At 46.0% G+C, this 22,499-nt stretch overlaps 1 long non-coding RNA gene across 1 annotated transcript in view; it reads left to right on the forward strand.

The window, feature by feature from the left end:
* The first annotated feature begins 272 nt into the window (after positions 1-272).
* LOC142790213 (uncharacterized) overlaps positions 273-22,499 on the forward strand; it is a 61,367-nt gene continuing 39,140 nt past the window's right edge. Inside the window, exons 1-2 of the long non-coding RNA XR_012889400.1 lie at positions 273-392; positions 512-591. This is a non-coding gene — a long non-coding RNA (uncharacterized LOC142790213). The remainder of the gene's footprint in view (positions 393-511; positions 592-22,499) is intronic.

Here is a 22,499-nt window from a genome sequence, read left to right on the forward strand (position 1 = left end):
CCGCTTTCTAGTTTATAACATCTTGCATCTTTTCATCATCAGCTACAAGTACCACCACCTAGTAAACACTACAAGAACTAAACGAGAGGTGGCTACATACAGGAGACGGTACCGCCATCTAGTGAACACTGCAAGAACTAAACTAGAGGTGGCTACATACAGGGGACGGTACCGCCATCTAGTGAACACTGCAAGAACTAAACTAGAGGTGGCTACATACAGGCTACAGGGGACGCACAGCTCACGCCCTAAGGAGCTTCGCCCCTAAAAACGGCCACTGGGAACCCGTCCCATTGCATTGTCGGGGGAGGCTGTACGTTTCGCGCGCGTGTCGATCAAGCGTACGTGCCGTACGTCATATATCTCTGGTAGCTGTTTCAAGCCCTTCTCAAGTGAGGGTCATTACGCCGTGTGCATCACACCACAACAGTTTAGCTGTTGCGGCGTTCATTTCAATCAAGTTGTGCCTGAGTGCCGTTGACTTCTATTATGCCTCTTCACAAACCCGTAGGTCGAGCCTAGGCAACGAAGAGCTCGTGGAACAACCCTTTCAATCAACGCGGAAGCTTCTAGCTTTGGAAACTCTTTGAGGTGAGCTACGCACATACCTATGCCGTGACACGGCCATTAACTTTTGTTTGCTGTAAAACCCGCTAGTTGTTAACCTGATTGGCCATATGGGCGCAGTATAGTTGCATTAAATTTGGTACGACGTGCCGTGGCCACATGGGGTCGTCTCCATGGTGGAAGCGGGAAGGACTGGATGGGTTGTTGAGGCGCAGCTGACATTAGGCGGGGCTATAGCAAACACTTCGAAGGCAACAGCTAACAGCAGTCCTTTCCGGCTTGCGACAAGGATATCGGCCCGTTGCGCAGGTCATTCCTTCACGTTCATAATTCGAAATGTCGGGAAAGTGAATGACATGCGGAATGTTAGTTTCACACTTGAAGGTTTTCACTGAGGAATGAACGTTGCTTTCCGTCCGTAGCGTGGCCAGCGCGCTGGGGCTAGAGTATGTCCTTGTTTTTTCTTCCTTCCATATCTCGCTTATTTCGTGTCCCACCGTGTTTTGGTCGCTGAACGTGATGCCAACCCTGTCTCTTGCTTACGAAAATGCTATCACGGTAAGTACGCGCTTTTCTCTTCTTTTAGTCTTTGATCAGGCGGTACTCACATCAAATACATCAGGTACATCAGGTACATGTTTCTCATCAGACATCAGGTACATGTTTCTGCACCTGGTCATGTTCCACATGCAGAACGCTCAGCGCCTACGACCTCTCGAAATGTGAAATTTGTGTGTGTAAACCTGTATTTCATTCACTTTGCGTAAGTGCATCGAGCTCTTCCGGGCTGTACAGCGAACTTGTGTTCGCGATTTCAGCGAAACGATTGTTTATCGTTTCAGTCTACACGATGAATTTTCGTGCACCCGTTCAGCCATGTTTGACAGAGCTGAAATTCAGCGTCCGATGGTATTCTCCATCCTGCCTCGGGACTACTGGGCGTCCTTCACCCCAAGAAACCTGCCATTCTGGCTTTGCACGTGGTCAACTGTACGTAAATGTACTGACTTTTCGCTACGGGTGCTGCAATCTTGTGCTGGCAGGGGATTATCAGTTGCCTGCTTGTCATTTCAGTTCTGCAGCAGCCTTTGCTATCTGGTATACGCTCGATGAATCGTGTACACTCTGAATAAAGAGTGAGTAGAAAGGGTGTCTTTTTGTCCCACAACAATAATCATCTATATTGCGTTCCATCCTAGCGCTATCGCCCCGCGCCCGGTACATTCAGGTCACGATCGACATGCCCATTATCAGGGTTACATTGCAATCTCGATAGGAAAGTGGCCAGCGCAGAGTTTTCAAGAAAAGAAGTTCACGCAAGGCCTGCACGATTATTGTTGTGGGACAAAAAGACACCCTTTTTACTCGATATTTCTTTTAGAGTGTAGCGCTCCGCCTTGACCCCCCTCAGATGACATTCAGCGCCTCGCTTGTTGTCTCGTTGCTGACTGTGTCTGCCACTCTACTTCAGGCCTGTCGGTGCCCTGAGGCCTACCGTCCATAACACCATGGTCCATAATAACACTCTGCTCAACACCGTAATTTGTGTGCAGTCGATGGCCTCTACTACTCGCAGCAGTGTTTCACACCGTCCTACGGGTCATACACCATCACTCCAGAAAGCTGCGCCCTTCAGCCACGACACAAGCACTCCCAGAAGACAGCGCGACATATTTGTAATGCAAATTCATCGTACAATTTGCTGCAGTATTCGTTCTACTTACTATACGATAAGGGCCGTAGGTTCTCGGGTATCTTGTCCTGCCTTTCCAGTGCTATGCTGTTGAGACGCTATAGGAGACTCATCGTTAGCGTCGGCTACGTTCTGTGCATTCCTGTTCGTAAACGGCTACGCTCGTGCTTATGCTTTAGGAATGCTACGTTGGAGCTGGTTCGTAATCTCAACCTGTGCGCGTGCGCCAGCATTTGTTTCTATGGATGTGCTAGTCTGTGTGCTCGTCCAAAGCTGCGTGTATGTTGCGTGCGCACGTTCTGCAATTATTTCGTCTAGTAGACTTATTTAATGTCCGTGAGGTGCGTTTCCAAAGGTCTTGTGTAATCGGTGAATTCTTTCAGGAAGCTTTTTCAGTGGGCCAGAAGTGATGGCTGCACCGGGCCATGCCCCTTCGAATTTTTTACTTTCTTTTCGCCATGGCATACAAGCCCCAAAATGACACTCCACCACATCTGCCTGTCCGGCCACCACTTCAGAAGAACTGGGCTTCTCTCCTCCCGAAAAAGATTTCAGAATACGCCCTTGATCATTCTGTACAAAAGAAACACAAAACAAAATCAATGTCGCTGTTTGTGTCTCCCCATCTTGTAGACAGAAAAGTATGTTAATAATCACAAGTAGAAAACTCTGATCATTCCACTATTTTTAGTCACACATTTTCAGTTACGGCGTTAATATTCGCGTGGCACGTGCTGTAGCGGCGAATGTTTAAGTGTTGTGCGCTAGTGTCTGGACGCGTGTTTCGCATTCATGACGCGTTGCTGTAATGTTTCGGTCACTGGGTTTGCTAGTTCTGCGGCGTCAGCGCAAGCAGAGGCAACGTACTGTTGCACTGCCATGCGTTTGGCATGTGAGCAAAGTATGGCTTCACAGTATTTTACAACTGAGACCAGAAAAACAGCCGTCGCTTGATATCAAACTTATCACCGGCTGTTCTCGCACTTCCAGTGAGGTCAACCTAACTTTAAGGTAAGAGTGAAAAATATTTGGAAGTACATAGACCGCGAGCAATGCAACCCACCTGCGCTGTGATAAGTCCCACATAGCGCCCTACCAAGTCAGGTCTAGCGTGCCGGCCGAGCACGCCTACATGCAACCAACACCACCTAGGTTCTAGGTGGTGTTGTCGCAACCCATACTTTTGAACCAGTTGCGACGAGTATGTCTACGTGTATAAATTTGACAATTGTTAACCTATATTAACCAGTTTTCTAGTGAACAGTGAGCAGAGGGAGGTTTTGGGCTAGTTCGTCTTTCCCGACAGAAAAAATTGTGCTACAGTTGCTGCGGAGAACGGCTGGCGATCCCAGAATGCCTCTCAAGTGCAGTTTCTGACGTCGTTGTCCTAAACACTAATGCAAAATACGTGGCCGCTATTCATGACGTCTTACAGAGCGGTGTACTACAACGCATCTTGTTGTGAAGTGGTATTCAAATTCAGCCAAATTGCCACAACCTTGTCAAATAGCGGCCAAAATATCAGGGGCTTAGCAGACGCTCATCGCTTTGACGCGGCACATAGGTCCGCCGTTATGCTCAACGGCTGCACACTGAAGCCACTCTTAGAGCACAGGAGGCAAATACGGCACGATGTTCTGGCGCGGACGACATGACAGACTCATTCGCACGCGCTGAGCAAGATTACACTCTCTATGGCTTTAGAAAGGTTTCGCGTCCGTGGACGAGGTGACGTGTAAATCAGTTTTACGGCGTTTCGCCAATCTCGGGGCAGCACAGGGCATAGAACATAGAACAGCTAATGTGAATTAGGTGAACAAAGTGAGAATTAAAGTCAACCAAAGTTAATGTGAATTAGGTGAACGAAGTGAGAATTAAAGTGAACCGAAGGTTTAATAAGTGGACTTAAGGAGACTGAGTTTCACAAAATGTGAACTACACGATTGAGTGTGACTTGAATATGATTTAGGCAATTGAAGTGTTAAATGAATTCACTGGTACCATAAGTGAACCGAATGCACAATGCTCTTTGTGAGTCTGTATATGGCTCTAACCGAATGTGTGTTCATTTATCGAGTGGCGTGCACAGAGAATATTAAAGTGAAGGCCGATCCCGCCTGCTTTCTGATGTACGCTACGGTCGAATACCGCGCGGTAAGTTGCAATGCAAAATGATGTGGTTATTTTCAGCATGCTCACAGTTTTTTTTCACCTGGGCGGAAGGCATGACTATTTATCTTCAAGTACATTTGGCTGAGGTATCAAGCACGTATGATCGCCGATCAGGTGGGTGTATTTTGACCGTCCAAGTCAGCTGGTCAGTGATTGTCCCCAAAAGACCACTGCGCATGTGGTTACGCTGGCGATCACTGACAAACTGACTTTTGTCATTAAACATCTTTCACAGCGGCTCTTCTGTTTGAAAAAAAAAATAAACTAATGACGATGGAACTAACGGAAACAAGTCGGCGTGAGTGCCACACCATCGCGTCCGTAAAGTTGGCTTCACCACGGGAAAATTGAATATTTGACGTCATTATACACCACGTGATGGGGCCCGACAAATGGTAAAGCTATGTGCAACATTGCTTCCTAAGGCCTTACTGCTTCCGCCGTGGCAACGCCACTGTGCGGAGGTTCACCGCAAAAGGTCCTCGCTCCTCCCGTGTATTCACGTGGCACTTTATAGATACTCAAGGTGGACGATTGGGCCAGTTGGTGATACATGATCTAAGAGTACTACGCGGTAGAAAACACGGGCGGGAAAAAGACAAGCACAAGCGCAGACACTCCCCTATTCTAGGTCACTATATAAAACGAGACGTCTCGCACTGCGGATTTTCACCGTGCTCAAAGTGGCACTGCACCAGCAGCCTGACGTTGGTTCCGTCTGCCTCGAACCAATGCTCGCCTTCACGCTAGAGGTTCTGCAGAGGTTGCGGCATGGAGTGAAGGACACAATGCGGACTGCATACTTTGCTCCAGCAGACATTATTTTCTATGACACTAAATCGATGCGGCACTTGTTTCACTTGCCCCGGCGACGCACTCACACTAGCTGGCTCGGTGCAACGCCGACTAAATTTCAAGGCCGAAAGGCTGCCGCAGGGACGTCAGAGGGTGGGGGCGCAGTTACGCCGCGAACGCGGCGGAAAGCCCGTGTTTCGTTCACGTTTTAGGAGAACCAACGCTCCCGCTCTCGCAGCTGCTGCGGCTAGATTGGGTCGAATAACAGATGTGGAAAAAAGTCTTTCTGAGCATGCTCAGTTGGGAAACTGTGCCCCCAACCACTGACGTCACTGCGGCAGCCTTTCGGCCTTGAAATTTAGTCGGCGTTGCTCAGTGCCGACTACATTTGTACGTAGTGAAGCCTTTTGAATGCGCAGCATTTCTTAGCCGCACAATGTGGCGCTTTGGCGTCGGTGGTGGTGCTGTACACACCCCAACTGCGTATGCTCGCTTCTCGTACCACCGCAGGAAGACACCCGCAAAACTGTCGCTTTCATCTTCTCCCTCGGTTCGCAAGGCCATCGCAGGTGAAATATTTTAGTGAAAAAAAAAAAAAACTGCTCGTGCTGCACAACCGTTCATTGTCTACCTCGTATATGTATGCACTGGATCGCGCGTTCAGAGTTCAGTCAAGGGCGTCTTTACTTGTCTTTCGCTTGAAGTTGAAGGCAACGCTTCTCTCTCTCTCTCTCTCTCTCTCTCTCACACACACACACACACACACACACACACACACACACACACACACACACACACACACACACACACACACACACACACACACACACACGCACACACACACACGCACTCTCACGCACACACTCACTCACTCACTCACTCACTCACTCACTCACTCACTCACTCACTCACTCACTCACTCACTCACTCACTCACTCACTCACTCACTCACTCACTCACTCACTCGGAGGGATTCCTAGGGACGTGGCTACGAACCAAAACCTAAAGCATCAGTTAAGAAGGCCACGTTGAACTCCTAAGAAGGACCAGCTTGACTGTTTCTCAAGTATTTTTTTAGCGTTCTATCAAGGCGTACATAAGGAAATATACAGTAGAGTGACATGTTGGGCAAGTTGGTTCATTCTTACAGTAGCTTTTAGCGTGAAATTCAGCGCGCTTGTCGGAAATACATTGCGCTTGTCCGTCTGTAGTGTTAATTTCGCGATAAAAGGTACCGTAAGTAAGGCAATACGTGCACCTGCGCAGCTGCAAACATTGATGATGATGGCAAATACAACTAAATACAATACGGTGAGCAAAACTAAATGTACTGTGATGCACGTACATTTGAAATAAAACATGGCTATAAAATGCTATCAAAAGCGTGCTGTGAACAGATATTTTGAAGCAGTGGTTAACGTTAGCATAACGGTTAAATTGATATCGCAAAGCATGTTGTAAACAGATACTTTGTAACGGTTGCAGCTTAGTCGAGGACAGTGTTACACTGTACTTGAGGAAACGACTTTATTACATGGTACTGAAAAACAATTGGCCAAAATAAAAAATCTACATTAAACACTTTGAAGAAGTTTTAGGACTAAATGTGTTGGTTTTAAAATTTCGTTCGCTTTTGAAACGCGAGATTACCATATATAGTCACCATAACAAAATGCTGGTATAGCAAGTTCTTCAGTCTTTCTCTTTTACGCCTGTCTTGTACTTGATATCTAAAATCGTAAAAGCATGTACTGGCGACAGGCAGGTCTTCATATTTGCTATTTTTCTTTTTGTCTCGCCCGAAAACGTTCAGCCCACTAGACTGATTGGTAGTGAGTGAGCTAACCTTATCAAAGGAGCCTTCAAGTTGGGCCTTTGAGGAGCCGCTCTAGTTCAAGAAGCGGTAAGTGTTCGTAATATTTTCAACACTTGCTTGCATTTGTCTTGCACTGCACATGATATTCGCTTCAGCAGTTGCGGAGGAAAAGGCAAGCAGTCTTACTCGGTCGTACGTACATCGTTTACAGGCTTTGCGAACAGAACTGCTTGGGAGTGTATGTCGCGCTCAAGGCGAGCCCGTCGTTCGAGATAATTCGTCTTAGTGGACGTCTAGCAGATTGATGATGGGCTTTGCTTGGCGGACCAGGAGGCTTGGACATTGAACTTTTGTCGTAATGGTGTTCTCGATTATAAACTCGTCTGCTCCGGTGGAAACTATTTCTCCAGGCGCGACTGCAAAAAAATGAACAATCGAAAGAAAGAAGGTAGCAACGACTTGGCAAAACAAATTGGATTTCACAAGACACAAAAAGTACTAGAAAGACCTTACTGATTTTTCGGAGGCCTAAAAATAATCATGAGGCAGAGGTAAAAGAGAGAGCATTGCGCCTGTCATTAAATTTAAGTTCGTGTAGTCTTGAAAAAAATTTACATCCGCAGTTGGAGTATCTGTGTTTTAAAGAATTGCGAGAAAACTCGCCTTCCTCTAAAGTTAGCTAATGCCACCATGTATCGTCTAATCGCGAAGATTGAAACTACGTGTTGACGCAGAGGAGCGGGTTTTGAACAAGGCTAAGCTAGAGTGTTAGGAACAACACGTCTATCCATCAATAGGGCTGTAACTTTGATAGATATCGACTATGTGCTATTAAAACTATAATGATACTTGCTAGTGTAATTTGCAACTTACAGACACACACGAGTATAATCATCGCTAGTCTATAGCTGTTCCACCATCACGTGACTTCTGACTTACATATACTGCATTTTTGCTATTGTCAAAATATCGAGAAGGACCGTTGAATCTCACAAATCTCCCAAGTCTCCTGACTCAAGAGACTCAAGAGGCTTTCGCATTAAAAAGAAGCTGAATAGGTTCGGAGATTTTTTTTTTTGGAAAGGAAGAAGGGGGACACCTCCAATATTTTGGACAGGGCACCCCTTTAAAATCGTCATTTCCCGCTCTTAATGCCATGGTAAAGAAATTGTTGGGAGGGGGTTTGGGCCCGGTGTTCCATCCCCTGGCTACGCCCCTGGCTTCGGAATTCGGTGAAAACTTCATGGTTAACAAGGACCGACATTATCGTCGGCGATGTCGTAATTTTTGCATGGTTGTTACAGCAGAAGACTTAAAATACGTGAAAGAATATTCGCCTTGCTCCGCCCTCGCGAGCTCGCCGAAAGTGCGGGCGTGGAAAGGAACTACGTTATCTTCGGTACTTCTGGTGGCGCCGCGGTACCCTCCAACGTAATGCTCCCGCTGCTCACTGAACTGTGGGAACTCTATATATGTATGTACGCGAGGCGCAATAAGTATAGAACATGGAGGAAAAAAAAAGAGGGAGCGTGACGTCACGCAGGCTTCCTTGGCAAGCCGCGCCGCTTTGAAGCCAGCGTTGTCCGCCCAACACGTCACATTTTGTGACACATCAGTAGCGAGACTTGCCGATACTTCGGAGTACGGTACCCGGTAGCTTTTAATCTGAAACGGGCTGGTTCGGCGCAGGCTGGCCAGCTCACGCAGGTGGTTCATGGACGGAACAGCACCGAGAGTATACTGAAACCTACCGCAAGCTCTGACGTTTTGATCACGTGTTGAACCGACTAGGTGGGCCTAACTCGTGTGACGCAATGCTCCCTTCTTTGTTTTTCTTCCTTCATGATACATAGGTACTGAAAGTTGTGCAGCTGGATTGTAATGCTTGTCATGACGACAAACAGCTGAGTGCAATGTGAAGAAGTGTCTCGTATCTTACAACCGTGGCCTCCGTTACTAACTTCACCTGCGCGCCGTTGCTGGCGGCCACGCTTTAAGAATGTTGCTTTTGCGGATGACGTTCCAGCGAAAGACGCCGCTTTCGTCCCTCAGTTCTGCTGCTCGAACCGGCAGTAATAGCGAGGTTAAAGTTACAGTGCCAGCCCACAAGACGCCCCGAAAAGAAAGGAAGGACACAACTACGCTTTGTGGGGCGTCCAGAATGTTGGTGTTGTAACTTTAACCTCAGCAGTTAGGGCGAGAACCTTAAATACCACATGAAGCGCGAAAACTGGTTCGCGTCCCCCATCGGCGGGGCGAATACCAGTTATATATAAAAAACACCATGGCGTGGTGTCAACGCCATGTTCATTTTTTAAGTACCACAAAGGCCCGAACGCATTACATATACGAATGACAGAACCATAAATAATGTAGCAGAACGCAATTCATTAACAAACAGACGTAAGCAATAAAGATAAAGAAAAACATTACAGTACTTGTGTTGGAGCAACATGAATATGTATCATGAAAAAAGCACAAATATTTGAAATAACAGCCGTGAAAACATCTCTGACATTTACAAATGCTTGGACAAAAAATAAATGCTGCGCTACACAAAAATAATGATTGATTGATATGTGGGGTTTAACGTCCCAAAACCACTATATGATTATGAGAGACGCCGTAGTGGAGGGCTCCGGAAATTTAGACCACCTGGGGTTCTTTAACGTGCACCCAAATCTGAGCACACGGGCCTACAACATTTCCGCCTCCATCGGAAATGCAGCCGCCGCAGCCGGGATTCGAACCCGCGCCCTGCGGGTCAGCAGCCGAGTACCTTAGTCACTAGACTACCGCGGCGGGGCATACACAAAAATAAGAAGAACCATTAAAACAGCATAGCGGGAATAACGTATTGCATTGAATGTGTATTGTATGAAGAAAACGGTTGAAAAAAGGAACTTTGGCTTTAAAAAGAGATAGATGAAAGTTTAGACAGAGATAGATGAAATGCAAACGCTGGGAGGTTAACCTGGTAAGCGTAACCCGTTTGTACAATTTTAAGCTTAAAAACATTTCAGGGTACTTACGAATGCATTAAGATGAGAAATACTTGCAATATGAGTAAGAAGCCCATTCCGGTAACGAATGACAAGCAGTAGCGCGGAGTTAAAGAGAAGATTAGAGCGGGTGCAGATGGGCTCCACATTAAGTTGATGATAAAGTCCTAAGGATACACGGCAGGCTGTTTTGATATGAAAACCAGTGCGTGGTGGCACGTTATGAGAAATATTATAAAAAAATGAAAGCAGCGTAACCATTCTACGTTTTTTCTGGAGGAACAAGATTAAATGAAGATTTAATTTCTGTTATACTTGATGTTCGCGAGTAGTTTTTGGTGATCCATTGAGCAGCTCAGTTCTGTAAAGATTCCAAGTTATAAACGCGTATTCCACGTCAGTGATGCGGATTCAATTGTAGAACGTACCAGAGTTGTGAGCGAGCATTTTCGATGCGGCATTCGATCAATTTAAGTTTTTTGACCACTTTGATAAATTCTTTGTTAACCGTAGCGTCTATATGGATGTGTGATGTCGAATTAGAAGACAAATGGGCGTTTATGTACTTGGTAGAGCATGCCAATACTATAGATGCGTTGCTTAATGTCTGGCTGGATAATATAAAGTTTGTTCTAAGTCACGACGTCATCATGACTTGACAGATTGCTAAAATGTGTGATGTCAAGGTGACGTCCTTACGACGTCACTGTGACGCCTCATAACGTGATGTCACCTACTGACGTATTCACATGCCCTGCTGCCCTGGTCATAGGAGGGTTCGATCAGTGAGGCTGTGCATCAGCCGACGTGTCTTCAATCTTGGAGGCAGTACATAATCGTGTTAGGTACACAAAATTTTCAGCTTTGTGTACCTAACATGATTTGCTTTTTGCTGCGTTAGGCGTTCAAAGCTTTTAGCTTTGTGCACCTAACGCAGCAAAAAGTTTTCTTAAGAATGCATGAGAGGCCCCATGAGTTTATGAACCAGTGCTAGCCATGAGCCAGCTAGCGCAGTTGAACACCATTTCTACAAGCAGATCCATCTGCATCTGAGCCTCCAACACACTCACCACTATTGACGGAATAGAGTTGAATGTACTGGCGTTGGTACTGGCGTCGCGGGGTTTCTCATGGGCAAATCATTCCGAAGGGTGCAAAGACTAAAAGTCGGAGGTTCGAAACACAATCAAACCTGCCTGGCAGTCATGTGTTCTACCACAAATACACGCCAGTGATTGTAACTGTTTCCAGAAAAAAACAATTCTACGCAAAAGTCATGTCCCTATAGATGTATCATAGAGACACACTTTGTAATGGGTGGGCCGCTTTGAACCATGCCCCGCCCCGGTGGTCTAGGGGTTTTGGTACTCTACTGCTAAGCCAAAGGTCACGGTGTCGAATCCCGGCTTTGGTGGCTGCATTTTCGATGGAGGCGAAAATGCTGTAGGCCCATGAGCGTTAAAGAACCACAGGTGGTCGAAATTTCTGGAGCCCTCCACTAAGGCGTCTTTCATAATTATATTGTGCATTTGTGACGTTAAGCCCGAGATATGATTATAATTTTTATTAGATTTAAACTACGCCCCCCTTGAACAATTCAGATCCCTTAACGCCTGGTGGGATTTTACGAATTTTTCACTCAGTGAGTGTGAGTGAGTGAGAATTTATTATTTTTATTTATTTTATTTATTTATTTATTACATACTCCAGAACTTAGACCAGGCAGGAGGGGCACAAAAAGGCAGCATAGCGAAAAAAGCGAACAAGTTATACAGCAAGTTAGAATACACAAAGCTACTGAAAAACAAGTCATACTAAATAGGATGTTCAGTTATACATATCTAGAAAAAAAAAGCGAACAAACTTCTAGAAACAGTTTCAAGAACAAAAAAGTAAGGCTACACAGTTGAAATAATAAGGTGAGGTAATCTAGCATTGAAATATCAACAGTGTTGATTACACTAAAAGATACATGTAGTTTTCAAAGTCGGGAATGCCACGTTCAGAAAAAACATTTGAAGGCAGTGCATTCCATTCGCTAATGGTTCTCGGAAAGAAGGAATGTTTGAAAAGGTTAGTACGTGCAAAGTAAGGTGTCAGATAATGATTGTGAGCATGCATGGTTTTCCTGGAAGAAGAGGGAGAGGTGCATTTACTGGGATCGATATTAAACTGATGATTACGAAGCAGGAAAAGAAACTTGAGTCTGGCGATAGTTCTACGCTGTTTCAAGAGCGGAATGTTGTTAGTAGCCATAAGTGATGAAGGTGAATCAAGATTGTGATCGGCATTATAGATGAATCTTACCGCTCTCCTCTGGACCATTTCAAGTTTATAAACATCCTTTTTAAAATACGGGTCCCAGGCTACGCATGCTTACTCTAGACGGGGTCGAATAAATGTATTATATGCAAGAAGTTTGATCTGAGTTGGCGCGTTTTTTAGTTTGTGTCTAAGAAACCCTAGTTTTCTAGAGGCGGAGGAACAAGCGTCGTCAATGTGGTTACTCCACGACCGTCTATTGGTAATATTGACTCCCAAGTATTTAAAATTGCTCACTTAAATCAACGGATTATTATTTAAGGTGTAGCGTGATGCAAAAGGGGTAATTTTATTTGAGATCCGCATATAGACCGATTTACTAATGTTTACTAATGTTTAACTCCATCGACCAGGTATGGCACCAATCGGAGAGAGAATTTAGGTTGTTCTGCAAGCACTCTTGGTCCCTTTCACTTTTATTGGCTTTCACTTTTAGATGGCAGAGAGGTCGGCCTGAGCTAGTTCGCTTTAGCCTGCTGCTCTACACAGGAAATAAGGGAAGGGGGAAGGAAAGAGGGTTGAAAGATGATGATTGGGACAAGAAGAGGTGGCGCGTATGTGCAGTAGCCGCTTAGCATAGTACCCTACAGTCTAGTATATAGTCCAGTGCTTTCGATAAAGCCTAAAATAGCCTTTGTAGCAGTTTTTGACACTGTTAGGTCGTTCATTGCTGACATTATGTGGCTTTCAGTTAATGGCATTCGTCCGATGCTTGCCAACGTTGTAGTTAGCATTTTTCTTTGTGCCACGTATAATGCGCAGTCACAAAATATGTGAGCTAAAGTTTCGCGAACTTGGCAGCGCTCATAATTCTGGCTGTCCGTACGGCCGAATAGGTGGGTGTAGTGACGAGTGAAGGCGACGCCCAGGTGAATCCGGGGCAGTATACTAGCATGTCTTCGGCTCATTTTAGCCGGAAGACGAAAAGTCATACCGGGGTCTGTTTCCCGCAGACGCTTGTTCCGATGATCTGGTAGCGACCAGTAAGTAGCAGCGCAATTGCGAATGAGCAATCTCATCAATGTGTTGACGTCACTTCGCGAATACGGTACTTTGACGTACATAGGAGCGTTATATACTGCCGCTCTTGCTTTGTTATGGGCTATTTCGTTGCCAACTAGGCCGCAGTGTCCCGGAATCTATTGGAGTGTAATCAAGTGACCACTCCTGTGTGTTAGGTCAAATGCTTGGACGATTCCTAACGCTAACGCGTAAAATCGGCTTTTCGATGCGGAGCATCTAATACTCGAGGCTTGTAGTGCGGCGCCATCCGCAAGCTTCCTCCTCCTTCTTCCACCATCTGTGCATCCCTTCCTCCTCTACACACCGCGCGCGCTTCACTCCTCCACCATCTGTGCACCCTTCCTCCTCTACACACCGCGTGCGCTTCTCCTCTTCACGAACATTCGCTAGCTGTATAATGTAGAGCGCATGCGCCGTCACGCTTCAAGAACATCGGCAGCTGACGCGCGCGCATGCGCCGTTGCGCTTCTCCCCCTTCTCGAACATTCGACAGCTGACGCGCGCATGCACCATCACCCACCATCTGTGCCGCGCGCGCTTCTCCCCTTCGAGAACATTCTACAATTCTCCTGATTCTCCAGTGGACGCGCATGCGCCGTCGCGCTTCGAGAACATTCAACAGCTGACAGTGCATGCGCCGTCGCGCTGTATATATACTCAAGGTCGGCGCTCGCTCGCTCAGTTGCCGCTCGTCGGTTGGTTTGTACGGCGCGTCGACGTCCAAGGTCGCGGTGAAATGAATTCCAACGAATCCACAAACACAATGATCGACGTCCCTTCGACCAGCGCCGCCCTTTCACATACGTGTGTACGTGTTCACTCATTTAACACCCCCTCCTACAACCACGTTAACCAATTTAGCCATCGACCCAAGTAAGTCGCAATTTAACACCCCGTTAACCAATTATATGCTCCGCATCCTCCTCAGTGTTCCCCCGAGGGAAGCTGCGGGCGATTTTTTCTTGAGCAAGAATGGATAGCTTGAAGCGCTGATTTTGCATCGGACAGAATCGTCAATTAACGCGGTGCTTGGTCGTTCACAAATTTTATGGCTTCCTTTATAGCTGTCGAAGATGACCTGTGATCTAATTTGTACTGTCGGGAAATACCGAGTTGAGGGATCACGAAGGCTGCAGCTGAGGCGGATGAAGTTACGGATCCATCGGTGTAGATGTGCACAGAGTCGCTGTATCAGCCATCCAAATGTGCCAAGGTGAGTTGCTTGAGGGTAATATAAGAAACATGCGACTTATACGAAATTACACGTATGTGAAGGCACACGGTTTAGTCAATGTCCATGGAGGCACTGCAGGGATTACGGCAGGCGCAAAGCCTGAAGGGATTATGTTCTATGCGTATCGAGGCATCGCGAATAGGTACAGCCTGGTCGGTCCGCTTGTACCGAAGACAACGGGTGATGTGCATGTCGGGTCAGCAGACGAAGGTGCACTCGAAGAGGCTCCCAGGACGTGTAAACCTGTATAGGGTAGGTGCGGGACTCCTTTATAGTGCCAGAGGTTGACGTGCACCGTGGCAGGCCTAGGCATGTTCTCAGTGCTCGTGCCTGAAGGCTCTCTAAAGTACGAAGGCATGTTGCACCCATGCCAGAAAGTACATGTGAGCTGTACTGTATATAACCCATACACAATGCCTTGTACAACGGCAGAACACTTTTCTCTGAAGGGCCCCATTTCAGTCCTGCTATAACACGAGTAACATGCACAAAACTGATGAGTTTGTTCCGCAGCGCAGTCACATGATTCGACCAGGACAGGTTGCAATCAATGACGACCCCTAAATAGCGGTGGTGCTTGACCGCGGGAATCACTGCTCTGTCAGCGAATATTAGCTACCACCCCATTGATTTCTTTGTAAATGCCAATCCAGAGCATTTCGCTATTGAAAGTTCTAGGCCCTGACGACGCAAGTACTTAGATATTACTGATGTGCCTTGTTGTAGCGTTGCTCGAAGTTGTGGTCGTGTTGCTCCAGATGCCCATATGCGTATGTCGTCCACATAAGCACTGATTCTGACAACGTCGGGAAGCGCAGCTTCAAGGCCAATGAGTGCTATGTTAAAAAGCATGGGGCTCAAGACGGTGCCGTGCGGAACTCCACGGCTTACGAAGTGCCTGGTCGTGTCACCGTCAGATGTCGACATAAAAATCGTACGTCCTCTGAGATAGCTCACTATCCATGCATGTAGTCAGCCACCTACGGCGATGTCTTCAAGTGCATCAAGGATGACCTCATGATGGACGCTATCGTACGTGCCCTTTATATCCAAGAAAATGACCCCTACAAATCTGATCTTCTGTTGACCCCTTTTCAACAGAAGAAACTAGGTCTACAACGCCGTCTACAGATGATCGACCCCATACGGAAGCCATTAAAAAATCTGGTAAGCCGACATTATTCTCCAGCAGCCATCCCAATCTTGCCAGCACCATGCGTTCCATCACCTTACCGATGCAACTAGCTAGGGCAATGGGTCTATAGGAAGACAACTCCGGTGAACACTTGCCTGGTTTCAATAAAGGCCACTATGCGGCTGCATTTCCAACTCTCTGGGACTGTCGCTGTTTCCCAAGTAGAGTTGTAGAACGACAAGAGAGCCTGCCTTGCTTCCTAGCTGAGGTGATATAGAGCCGAATAAGTAATTCCATCAGGCCCTGGTGCGGACGAGCGTCGGGACACAGAAATCACAGCGTCGAGTTTGTGCATTGTGAATTGTAAGTCGAGGTGATCGTCACTGGATGGCGGTGAGGCGAAACACGAAGGTAATGTCGGTGAGGAGGACATACTTACGAGTGAGTGGCAGTAATCTTCTGCAACCTCTACTTCAGGTCGACCCTGCTTTATAGCCAAAACTCGGAAATGGAACAACTGTTGCGTGGGCATCTGAAGGCTCCGCACAGTTTGCCATATTCGAGACAGGGATTTTCTGGGATCAAGAGAGCCAAAAAAACTTGGCAGCATATCCACGGAGTGAATGATGGAGAGGGGGGCGAAGCATTCGTCCGTTCATTCGTTCTTGCTTCCGTCCGTCCATGCGTCCATCTGCCCGTCCGTGCGTGCGTCTGTTCGTGCGTCCGTCCCTGCGTTCATCCATGCATCCGCCCCTGCGTCTGTTCATGCGTCCAGCCGTGCATCTGTCTGTGTGTCCGTTCGTCCATCTATTCAATACTCCAAGTACCACCATCTCGCATCTTTTCATCATATATTCCCCATATAGAAGAACCACCGCCCCCCAGCGGACTTTCCAAGGACTAAACGAGAGGTGGCACACGCACACTTTCTTACGGCTTGCGCTTCGGGTCTACTTCCCACATTTAACCACCTCGAGTTCATGGTATATACTACTTCACTGTATTCATGGCACTGCGGCCCAACGCTCGCTAAACCTTTCTAAAACCAAGGAGGTTACGCCCAGCGAGTATAACGTAGCAACCTTTTCTTGTCAGATAGTGTTCAATGTACATGCCAATGACTGCTAATGGGAAATGAGAGATAGGAGAATTCGGCTTTTACTTTCTTACGGCTTGCGCTTCGTATCTACTTCCCACCTTTAACCACATCGAGTTCATTCATGGTATATACTAGTTCATTGTATTCATGGCACTGCGGCTCAACGCTCGCTACACCTTTCTAAAACTAAGAGGGTTACTCACAGCGAGTATAACGTAGCAACCGTTTCTTGTGAGATAGTGCTCAATGTACATGCCAATGGCTGCTAATGGGGATCGCAGCGTGCGCGTTAACTAAAAGCCGAATGCTCCTGTCTCTGATTCCCCATTAGCAGCCATTGACATGTACATTGAGCACCATTTTTTATTGTTGCACAACGCACAGAAGAAATATCTTACCGGCACCACCTTGGTGGTCAAAATGTTATACTTGTTACACACTACAACGGCTACGAGGAACGAACGGGTGCCGTTATAAAAAGCTTCGCCTCTAAAATACCCTCCGCCGTTCACGCAATATTACATACATGCATTAAGGAGACTTCTTCGAGTACATGACATTTTTAAAACATTTTTGAAGGCTGATTGAGCTACCGGCGTAGCTCTGTGGTATAACACCTGCTTGTCATGACACAACCTGCGTTCGATCCTCACTCGGACCAAAGATGTACTTTTAATTTTTCATTCTTATCTCTCGAATTTCTGTTCCCAGAAAACGTCAATTTTTCGCTCACAACCAGCGACGCTGACACCAAAATTTCTGCGAAACGTGCTCTTTAACTATATCGCTTCAATCTGCTACTTCGGACCATTCTTAAGTGTGACCCGAGCTTTAACAGTTTTATCTCTGGCCAATGCAACTTTCTTGTAGATTCATCCTGAATTTGAGCATATAAAACGTACCCACGATCACGGTCTGGTGCTCTCTACGATGAATTTTTTTCCTATACGATAGAGTGTGATCACTTGTGTGCTTCGGCCAGTGCAGTGTTGCTTTAGTTACCGTGGCCGTGCTAAAGCTGCCTATTGAAGCATGTGGACCTTACGGTTATGAAGGGCAAGCAAGAAGAATGAGCTGAAGCTACTTAGTATTTCGCTTCGCTTTTCTTCCTCGCCGTGTCCTGACAAGCGAGGCAATCACAAGCTCCAAATCGAGCCGTGGCGAAAAGAAGTTCGAACTAAAAATAATAGCACATATCTCCCTCTTCTGTTCCTGACATCTTTAGAAAATTTCGCCATTAGGCCGAGAGGAAAGCACCGGAACTAATTAACAATCATCTCGATTTTCTAATTAGGCTAGTGCTTTGTTTTCTTTAATGGATGGCGAGGTAGGAACGGAAGCTAGAACTGAAGCGAAAAAGGAATTGCGAAGCTCTGCTACGGGGTAGTCAAAATGAATTAAAGGCGCTGAGTTTTAGTCTTTTTTTTTCTCCAGTTGCGCTCTCAAAGAGTGCAGCGTGACTTTTGTGCTTGCTTCTTTGTTTCGAGATCTACACATACGAGCCACGTGGTGTACACCTGCGCACTTTTTTGTTTTTTCACGTGGCAACGCTAAAGAGCTCGTTTCGCAGAAGAGTCGGTGTCGGCGTCAGTGTCCGCGGCAGGTCGTCGGGTGTGAGCGAAAGGTCGACGTTGTCCGTGAGCGAAAATACGAGATATATGTAAATAAAAAACAATAAAAATCTTCGGTTTGAAGTGAGAATCGAAACCAGTCTGCCTGGGTGGCACAAAGGTGCTCCAACATGGAGCCACACCCTTGCCTGGAACTGCGTTGTAAAAAAAAAAATCTGTTGTGTGACGAGTATTCTTTACGCACGTAATATTGCGTAGAAAAATTGTCGTATTGCACCAGGCGTTGAAACATATGAATTGCACTATGAGCAGGTGGCTTGAAGCTGCCCACAAAGTCTTCAGCTGCGCAGGTGCGCGTGACGCCTTACCAAGACGTAGAAGGGTACTTCGCCAGCTCGCAAAAGGAAGAATCATAGCGTAGCGGATACTTCGCAACTGTATATATAGAAGACATTCAAGGTTAGTTTGAAATGGCCAATGTTGAGAGCGCTAATGTCCCCTTTCTTGTGGCCCGGCTGAAGGCGACGCGCGTTGGGCCTGGTTACGCCATCACGTCCTAATCCTGAAGTCGAAGCTCGAGCATTCACCAAGTTTTATGTCATTTATTCTCTTCTGGTGACATTTGATCTTGAAGAAAACTGCATTCATGAAAAGAGTCATTCGTAAAGGACTTGATTAACTAACCGTAGACAATGAGAGCACAAAAAGAGCAATAAATTTGCTTAAACTGCAGATAGCGAAAAAAATTATTGATTAGGAAGAACTGTGTTCCGTTGAGAGAATCAAAAGCACATGCTCTGTGCCACTGGCATGTCTAATCAGATTGCTACACGTCTCAATTATAACTACAGCATTCAGTTCACAATAACTTCCTGGGCAGAACAAAGTTGTGCTGCACGGTTCTAGGCCGCCTCATTTTCATGCCATGCAACTGTCGTTAAATGTAAGCGTTTCACAGTGGTCAGTATGATTTCAGGGTTGGCAAATAATAACGCAGATCCTAGCACTAATGCTGCTTTGCGAGCGCGCTAAGATAGAAACATTTCGGCTTAACAGCGCCACATTATCTACTAGTGTATTCGTGACACAGTTCACAACTGAAGGAAAGCAGCAAGTTCCGTCACTTAAGTGTGATTACGCATGACGGATTGAACTTTATTTCATCTTGTTTAATTGAAGTTTAAGCAGCGACTTTTGATATCCCATGAAGTACCATCCGAATGACTGTGTGTATGGTATTTGTACGTTTCCGGTAATAACAGCGTCATAAGTTTCAAAGCCGTTGTGCGTCTAGTATTTCCTGCAACTTCGAGGTTCGTATGACGTTATGAAAGAGACGGGCCACCGCTTCGTACACACTGCCGCAGCCTTACGTGCATCGCCTCGTTTACCCGTCAGCGCTGCGCCTTCAATCGAAGCTGCGAAACTTCTCTGAAAGCGGGGGCGGGGAAATGGCCCACACATTTTGCCAGGCCCATTCGAATCTTCCTCTCTGTCCATCCCGAGCAACGTGCTGGTCATGGAGCGTTGAATGACGATGCGCACCGATGGTCCCATCCGGCCCCGAATTCAGCGCCGAGTGCCATCTTTTTTTCTGCCTGGGAACCACATATGCATATTACACTCGGTGTTTCTGCGCGCATCTGATTACACCATGCAGGGCGGATATCTTGTATTTTACGAAGTGCTCGAGCACGCGTCATTGCTACGTTCAATGTACTCTGAATGATTGATTGCAAATGATAGTGCAGAAAAAGATACGTTGATCGCATGACAAAGACAGAATAATTTCACATATAGAATTATGAACGAATTTGTGCATTTAACTGTCTGTGAAATGCTTCCATCTAGCAGCGAAGCTTGGAACATCAAGCTGCGGCGATTGCTTTGTGCTGCATGTTGACCAACATGTCTGTAAAGCTTGTTTTGCCTGTAAGGCATAAATGCTTCTAAAGAAAGTAACTTTGAAGGCATCATTAGGTGTTAATGTCGTGAGGGTTAAAACTGTTGTATTTTGCGAGCTCAAGCATATCACTGCATATGCTCCCAACGAGAGCAGAATAGCGCATAGGTTTGCCATCTTGCCTGGTTAGCAACTATAGCTACATCACTAAGCCGCGCTCGGTTTTTGCTGGCAATTTGCCTAAAGGGATTCTGAAGTCAAATAAAAAATTATGTGAGGGTGAAAGTTCGATATATGACAACGTCTAAAATGACAATATTATCAAGTGCTGTGCCCTAGTTACCGAGAAATTCAGGTAAATGCACAAGAACACATGCACCACACAGCACAGCAAATCAACGTTTTGTTCCTCCTTTGTTGCATAAAGCATGCAACAAAACTTAATGCAGGAACAGCGCAACCTAGAAGTAGTTACTTCGTAACTACGGAAGCGAAAAAAACAAGGACAGAAAAGAGCGCTGACTTTCAACAAAAATTTATTTTTGGAGTGGTGTACATATATAGGTGAAAAATGAGAAAATTGGGCATGCGTAGAAGGGTGCAGGAACAACCACTGCAATACAATTTCAGCAAAACTCTTGTCTCTTGTTGAATGGGCTAAAAACAAATACATATGTAACTTAAAAAAGTCGAGATACGCAACCTCTTTTTGCAACAACGCAACCGATGGGCAACTTACACATTTACCGTCGAACTTGTTTATTTGATAAGCTTCAATTATCTCACGCGTGGCCTGCAAGTTGTGCTTGCTTAATACCTCGCAACGCTCAAAAACTGGCACGCAGCCGCAGTCTCGGCAGTGGATTCCGAGGTGTCCTTGAACTACGTCGTGTACATTGTTATTGTGCTCTCTTAAACGGTGATTAAGGTACCTTCCGGTTTGCCCTATGTATACCATTCCGCACGAAAGCGGAATGAGATAAACGACACCAATAACACAAGGTACAAAGCGCGTTCTGTGTTTCACAGTGCATCTTCCTCTAGTTGCAGCTGGAGTATTCACCAGCTTACAAAGCTTTGCAAGCTTTTCTGGGGCGGAAAAAACAACAGTGACACCAGCGCGTTTACCGATTTTTTTCAGCCGATGCGACACGTTATTCAGATAAGGAACTGCAACACATTTCCTGGAAACAGACGCGCTTTGAGGCGGAGATCACCCTCCTTGTTTTTTAATTTGCTTCAAAAGTTTTTCCGCAACAGCAGAAATCAGGGCGCTTGAGTAACCAGCGCTTAAGAGGCGCTCTACCTGTGCTTTGAAACTGCATTGCATTGAGTGCGGGCATGACCTCTTGAGAGCGTTTACCAGGCAACCTTTAATGACACCCCTTTTCACCAATTTTAAATGTGCTGAGTGGAAAGGTAAAAGGGGTTTACCACTTCTCGGTAAAAACAGCCAGCACAAATGATTAATTCTAAGACAGAGTGTTAGGTCCAAGAACCTAATCGAATTTCCAGACGGTAACTCATGCGTAAGTTCAAGAGGACACAAGTCCTTCTTAAACAAATCTAGAAGACTAAGGACAATAACTTCCAAAAGAGTATCCAAACAATCAATAAATACAATGAAATCATCAACAAACCTACAGACCTTCACAACGAGAGACAAGTCGAGATCTTTTTGAATGTGGCGATCCTTATGCGCGAGAAAGATGTCACTCAGGACTGGTGCCAAACAGGAACCTATGCAAACGCCGCTTTTTTTAATTAAATGTTGCTCATTCCAAGACGCAACCGTTGACTTTAAATAAAATGAAAGCAATTACAGAAAACCATGAAGTGGCATACCTGACACATTCTGGAAGTTTATCGACCCAAAGAATCAATGCATTCTTCTAAGCACTGGAGCAGTGCGTGATGTGGAAGTGAATAATATAGATTTTTCACGTCTATTGAGAAAGCCTTCAGTCCTTTGTCATTAGACCTTAAAAACTTAATAACCGCCTCAGAGTCTTTTACCAGGAAAGGATCGTCAGTAGTTAAAAAGTTAAGCTGTTCTTGCAAAAACAAGGCGACCTGTTTTTGCCAGGTCCCATTTTCTGAAACTATTACCCCCAGTGGGCAGTCAATCTTGTGCGTCTCTTCGGTAAAAAAGATGTAGAGACTTAGC

This window comes from Rhipicephalus microplus, unplaced genomic scaffold, assembly GCF_043290135.1.
Source record: "Rhipicephalus microplus isolate Deutch F79 unplaced genomic scaffold, USDA_Rmic scaffold_82, whole genome shotgun sequence".
Classification (NCBI taxonomy): Eukaryota; Metazoa; Arthropoda; class Arachnida; order Ixodida; family Ixodidae; genus Rhipicephalus; species Rhipicephalus microplus.